The 7,500-nt window shown below is 31.8% G+C and overlaps 1 protein-coding gene across 1 annotated transcript in view; it reads right to left on the bottom strand.

The window, feature by feature from the left end:
- The window catches only part of LOC122808425 (V-set and immunoglobulin domain-containing protein 1-like), a 538,071-nt gene that overhangs the window by 529,725 nt on the left and 846 nt on the right, over positions 1–7,500 (bottom strand). The gene's annotated exons all lie outside the window — the stretch shown is intronic.

The raw sequence follows: 7,500 nt of genomic DNA, 5'->3' as shown, positions 1-7,500 counted from the left end.
TGTTGGTGGGTGGAAGGGTATTGTTTGGAGTGGTGGTTTGTCTTATAGTTGGGTCTAGTTAGATTGGTTTGTGCTGAGCGAGAACTTCAATGAAGTCAAGGCTGGCAGAAGATACTGATCAGGATGTTGTTTAAAAGTGATTTAAATTTGCTGTTGAGGCTGGGGAAGGTAGGCATGCCACTGTAAAGTACAGGTGTTGAGAGGTTTTAAGTGGCAAGCCTATAGAGAATCCATTTAGGAATGTAATTTTGCAATACCAAAGCAAAAAGCAATAATAACTGGCATTTGGCACTAAACAAAGCCTCACATCAGTTGCCGAACACTGGGATATTCAGCACAATAACCACAAACTAAATGAAGCAGCTTCATACTTCAAATACTTAGGAATCTAGTTAGACCATAGCCTAAATTTCCATCACCACATCTCAACCAAGTCAAAAATCTATATTTTCGGATTCAAAGATGGCTGCTGTTCTATAAGGACTGCTGAACTGCAGCTCTCTACTTAACCTGAGGAAATCTAAACCCTGAGTGGATAATATAAAGCTTTTAACAAATCTTCGATAAAATAACTTCAGCTACACTTAACTATCCATTACTAAGAAGAAAACTGGAAAAAAAGGAATATATTTCACTGGATTATAACAGATTAGCTGGCTCTGCAGAGAGAAGTAAACAAAGGAACCGTGTGCTTTTTATACTGCAAGTCTTTGTCTTCAAATAAGATGTCAAAAGAGGAAAAAAAACATGGATATAACCACTACTAAAACAAAACTTTCGGAATTACAGTCACCTGAAAAGGATGTGATTTCTAAAAGACAAAAAATTACTAAAATACAGGAACAACAGAAATCAGGGACCAAATCTAAATCTGAACAACCATTAAACATGGAAGATATCAGAAATGCTCTACTACCCATACAAGAAGCTCTGAAAGAACTGACTTGTTAAATACAAACATTTGGGAACTCATGTACTCAGTTGCTGGAGAGAATGGACAAGACGGAAGCTCGAATTTCTGAAAATGAGGATAAATTAACTTTACTTAAAAAGAAAACTAATCTACATGATGTGGATATACAGGCTATGCAAAACAAGCTTACGGACTTAGAAGCAAGATCCAGAAGAAACAATATTATTCTCAGAGGGATTCCAGAATCTATTCAGTATAATGAATTAATTCCATCCATATTACAAATATTTGAAGTGCTTCTAAATGACTCTGATGGGGTGAAACAAATTATTATTGAAAGAGCGCACAGAGCTTTGAGAGAGTCACAAGCATCTAACTTTCCTAGACCTGTATATGTTGAAATACTTAACTATCAAGATGTAAGCAGAATACTTACTACTGTAAAACAAACTAGAGGCTATATCATGTGGAAAAATAATAAAATATCCCTGTCACAGGATTTACCCATACAGGTAAGACAAGCTAGACAGTCTTTGTCTCTATACTGTAAATTTCTTATTGACAAACAAATTAAGTTTCAAATGAAATACCCACATATGCTTATATTTACAATGGATGGGACCAAACATGCTATTTCCACTAAAGCTGAGGCAAAAAATCTATTTCTTACAGTTTTCAAGGCTTTACCTGTATCAGAGACTTGAACTGAACTTTCGTTGAGACTGGCATGCTGCTGAGGTCGGATCCATTGTTTACTGTGCTCCCAGGACTGGATAATCCTTTGTTTGCATTTGCAAAGCTCTAGGCCTCTTCCAGAGTAATAAAACTGTTTGTTTTTGCTTATCTTGATTACCTGCATTCGTTTCCCATCGTTTTATGGCTTCTACAAAGTGTTTTCGATGAGGAGGAAGACAGGAAGTGCCTAAAATGCTGTTGTGGGTGCAGATTTCGCTGTGACACTTCTGGGAGTCCGTCCCCCGTTGTGAATATTTCACAGGGTTTCCAGGCTTGGGAAACCAAAGGGAACTGTTTTAACATCTTTTTTTTCATTTAACTTTAAAATAACACTGTTGTATGGTAAAGTAAGCACATAGGAATATTTTATTTGTTTCTCTTATACATGTTTATGTAGAATTTTGTGGTTATATTATTTAGAGAGGGTGCAGGGATTTAGTAATGTTTGTATAAATATGCTTCTCATTATAGTTCATACTGTACTGTGTTAAAGTGATAATGCATATTATATTAGTTAGTTAGTAGTTTGCTTTAGTATAAAACTATGATAGTGTGGATTTATAACCAGGGATACCTGTATTTAGCTGTATATTTATTTTAACATAGGGTTGTATTTTAGTGTGTTTTTTTTTTTTTTTTTTTGTGTGTCTCTATGCATGCGGTTTATCTATAGATAGCTAATCCAAATACTAAAACTTCCTTTTTTCAATTTATTTCATATGTACTGTAATATTGTATTTTAATTTGATTTGCTTAAATATACTTAACTGGGGAGATGTAGCTCAATGCAGTGCTTGTTAGGGAATGTTTAGTTTAGGCTTTGTCGTAGTTGAGTTAGATTATATAGGTCTCAACTATGGAACGTGTTTGAAATTTTATAATGTGATGTTTTCCTATTTGTTTCTTTTCTTAAACCTTCTGTTATTCTATATTACACAAGACCTATATATGTCCTGGTCCGGGGTTAGAGTGGGTAAGCACTGGTTTAGGACGGGATATATGGATTGCTTCCAGATCATGTATGGTTTTGAGAATACTTTATTTTTTTTAATCTTTTCTCTCCAAAACCTTTATTGTACAGTCAACCTTGGAAATGTGGGAATTAGATTCATGGAATGTTAAAGGGCTCCAGAAATTAAAGAAGAGGAAACTATTGTTACATGTATTGTTGTAGGCTAAGGTGTGGTTTATTTTACTGCAAGAAACGCATTTACTGAATGATCAATGGGTTGATATAAAAAGAAAGAAGTGGATCAGAGAAGTAATAGCATCGGAAGGTAAGTCAAATAGTGCTGGGGTAGCTATAATTATTAAAGATCAATATAAGGACAAAATTTTAGATTCTAATACAGATAAAGATGGGTGATGGTGCTATGTTATTCTGGCATCTACCTTATTTGATAAACCTATTTTACTTTTAAACATATATGCACCTTGTAATGATCAACAAATATTCATAACATCACTGTATTCAATTTTAACACAATTTGATAGATACTACGTAATTGTTGGAGGTGATTGGAATGCTTACCAAAATCCGAAGTTGGATAGATCTTGTCCACACAAGGCATTTAACAAGCATGCTGTATTAGCACTGAATGATATTAAAGAAGACTTTCAACTATATGACCCTTTTCACTATTTAAACAATGTTAATAGTACAAATAATTTTACATTTTATTCCCCATGTCATAAAATGTGGTCCAGAATATATTTCTTCCTGATTTCAAGAACATTGATTAATTTAGAACATATAGTTGTTATACATGCATGGTATTTATCAGATCATGTGAACATTTTGCTGAGTTTTGCTAAGGGGATAAAAGATACCTTGCGGCAAAGAGGCTATAATTGGTGTCTTAATCCAAATCTGTTGAATAAGGAAGAAATAATACAGGAAATTACAAAGTACCTTAAAGACTTACTGGTTAGTCTAAAGAAACAACAATATGCACCAGATATTGAATGGGCAACAGTTAAAACACAAATAAGAGGGATCCTTTTGCAAAAAGCCTCTTATTATAAAAAATACTAAATAAAGATATTCAAAACATGGAAACGAAAATTAAATTATTGGATCAACAACTTATTTGGAATTTTAATGAACAAACACAGAAAGAACTATTTAAATGTCAGAAGGATCTCTTCTTAATACAAAATAGTAGATTAAAATTCCGAGAATATAAGATGTTAGCGAGGTATGCTAATCACGTTCAAACACCATCGAGAGCGTTGGCTAGGATCATTAATCAATTAAAAACAGCACTACAAATTTCGGAAATACAATTTAATAATAAAATATATTCTAAAGCAGAGGATATTATTAATATTTTTGAGAAAATATATACAAAAATTTATGATGGGCAAAAGGATATGTCCTTGCATAGAATCTATGAACAATTTTTACAATCAATTAAGTTTCCAAAAATAGGAGAGGATATTCAAGATGATTTAGTTAAACCAAAATCTGAAGAAGACATAGTATATACAATTCAACATATGAAATCACACAAATCACCAGGTCCTAATGGGATGACAGTGGAGTTTTATAAAAGGTTTGCGGATATTTTCGGTAAGATACTTTCAGTTATATTTAACTACATAATTAGGAATACTATTAATGATCCTCATCTTAATGCTTCAAAGACTATTTTTATACATAAAGCCAATTCAGATCCTCAAAACCCTGATAATTATAGACCGATATCATTAATGAATGTAGACATGAAAATTCTAACCTCTATTATAGCATCTAGACAAGAAAATCATGACTCATATAATATCCAAAAATCAGGTTGAATTTATGGCAGGTAGACAAACCAGTGATAATACTCTTACATTACATACTATGATAACACATGCTAAACAAAATAATCTTAATATCTATGCCCTTGTAATTGATGCACAGAAGGCCTTTGACAGGGTTGATACAATTTTTTTGTTTGCTCTTTTAACTTATTTTAATATATCCCATGAATTTGTTCAAATGTTGCAAATATTATATAGTAATCCCTATACTACACTGTGCATTAATAGAAGCCTCTCCAAAAGAATACAGATTAAGACTGGAACAAGTCAGGGCTGCCTTTTATCCCCGTTACTATTTAATCTTTATCTTGAACTTCTGTTCTTATATATTAAGCAGAACGTCTATCATAATGTCCCAATAATTTATGGAACTAAAATTTTAATGGCAGCTTTTGCGGATGATCTTAATATTTATTGTGCATCTCCAATATCTGACACTGACAAATTATTGAAGGCTGTTAATGATTTTTCAGAAGTCTATAACTACAAAATTAACTTGGAAAAAAACAATATTTTTCCTTTAAAGACACCTAAACCTTTTTCGTTATTGCCTTTGGTTGGGCAGGTAACATTTAAAGAAAAAATTAAATACTTAGGTATTGAGTTTTCTACAGACAATAAAGACTTCTACAATAATAACATCAAAACAATTTGGGACCAAATAATTTCTGATTTTGGGAGGTGGAAAAATTTACGACTGCCACTACTAGCAAAAGTTTCAATTGTTAAAATGGATGTGTTACCACGATTACTTTATAATTTTAGGTCAGCCCAATTAACACTTTCGAAGACATTTTTTTAAAAAATTCATAAAGAATTGACTAAATTTATTTGGGAACCAAAAAAAACCAGGATATCTTATGATAAATTAATGACCCCAAAAAATAAAGGAGGACTGGAGTTGCCTAATTTCGAATTGTACTACCTAATCGTGAACTCTAATAGCATTCTAAGAATTGCCAGCTATGATACAACTACTACTAAATGGACACCAACTTGGGTGATTTTGAATTATAAATACATTTTAAAGTTAAACATTAATCCTAAAGCAATACCCTTTTTAGGTAAAGATACTTTGAAAATTTGTGGGATTATTGAACACATTAAAACTAACATATTATCTATACAAGATTTATTTCAATCTTTGTATCTGGTTCAGTATATGATGGTTTTTCAACCCTTTCATAGGAATCCTAATTTAAAATTGAACAATCAATTAATTGATCTTAAAAAGTTTCCACTAATAGTTAATTTAACTTTGATTGATATATACAAATATCTGGACCGCTCGGCCAATCAAATAAGACAATAATTTAACTTACCCAAAAATTATCTTGTTATTTTGAGACAAATTAGAGAACTTGCTATGAGCTACTTTATAAATTTTAAACCTGAAGATGAAAATGTTAATAAATGATTTGAGTTGTGGCAAGCCCTCCAACAGAATATTAAATATATAACAACAACAAATAAATTAATTAAAGACTTTAAATTTCATGATAAAATTCTGTTATCCAACTATTGGGAAGAGAAAATTTTAGTGACAGACAAAAGTAATATGTTAAAAGCAATTGACTTGACTATCAAATCTACTTCTCTACAAAAATTGATGTATACCCATTTGATGATATGGAATAATGCATATTATACACACCTTACCCTGCATAAATTTAATTCTAAAAATTCTCCAACTTGTCCATACTGTAAAAATCAACCGGCTGATCTTCTTCATATGTTCTGGAGCTGTAAATGCATATATAAGCTTTGGAATTCCCTTAAGCTTCAACTTCAGAAGATGGGTTACCAAAGTACAATGTTGTCATGGAAATTTACGATTTTATATATTCCTCCGAAAGAACTCCCTAGATTACAAAGTACTATATATATTAATATTTTTCTGTTAATGAAGCTTTATATAGCCACTAATTGGTTAGACCCATCTAAAACATCTTGGGAAAACTTTAAAGTTTTGGCAACAAGGCATATATTAGCTCATAAACTACTTTTAAGTCCGAATAATAAAAACATTAATAACCCAAAAATTTGGGAACAGATATTTAATATTATATTAGCATAATGCTTTTAACTTGAAGGTATTCACATTTATTTGCTTGGAGAGAATTTTGTATTTAAACTGTATATTACTGGAAATGTTATTAATTACTTTTTGTTTTTTCTCTATTCTTAATGTTTTACATGGAAGCATTCTTGTAAATATTGTATATTTGCTTGGTGTGATGGTTAGTGATATTAATTAGTAGTCTTTTGTTTTGTATTTTTTCTCTAAAAAAATGTGTTTGTTTTTACTTGTGTATGAAAATAATATAACAATAAAGATTTATTATGGGAAAAAATCTATATTTTCCTCTTTGGTTCAGAAAGATCTCCAACTTTTATTTGCTAGAAGGTAGAGCAGCAATAGGTGATGGAGTCATTCTAGCACACCTTGAATACAGTTTGACACTGCCAGCTAATGCTTTAAATGAAAACCTGAACTTTCTGAAAAAAAAAACAATAACAATATGTGTTGATTCATCACCCGCTTAACCTTAGTATACAGCATCAGTGAAATATCTTGACAAAATCTAAATGGCTTCTAATACAGCAAAGATCAACATTAGTGCAAGCATACTTCATTTATAAACTGCTTAATCCAGAGACCTTTCATCTGCTTTGCTTTAAGCTTCTTAATCGAGGAACTTTACACTATTTTTCCCAAAGTTTACTGCAAAGGATGACTAACTGCAATCCAAGATGTCATTCACAGAACACATCTTCACTACTTACCCATAAAAATAAGTGCACTTCACAGACCAGTTTCTCATCATTGCCCCCTTACTGAATATGGGGCTCCATACCAACAAACACATTTAAATATCTTCCATCCACAATACCTTAAGTGACGTAAAATGCTTCAAGAAGGGAAATATAATGTAATTATCATAAACTGTTGAACTCCCTCTACTCGTATTGCATAAATTGTTTTCTTCTTTGGAATCTTCCTGCCCATTCCTACCTGTTCCCCTCCTCCCCTCTTAACTCTT

This window comes from Protopterus annectens, chromosome 8.part0 (assembly GCF_019279795.1).
Source record: "Protopterus annectens isolate FY-2018-M chromosome 8.part0, PAN1.0, whole genome shotgun sequence".
In the NCBI taxonomy this organism is placed as follows: domain Eukaryota; kingdom Metazoa; phylum Chordata; order Ceratodontiformes; family Protopteridae; genus Protopterus; species Protopterus annectens.
Note: the sequence above shows the minus strand (reverse complement) of the source record. Positions and strands in the feature narration are given on the sequence as shown.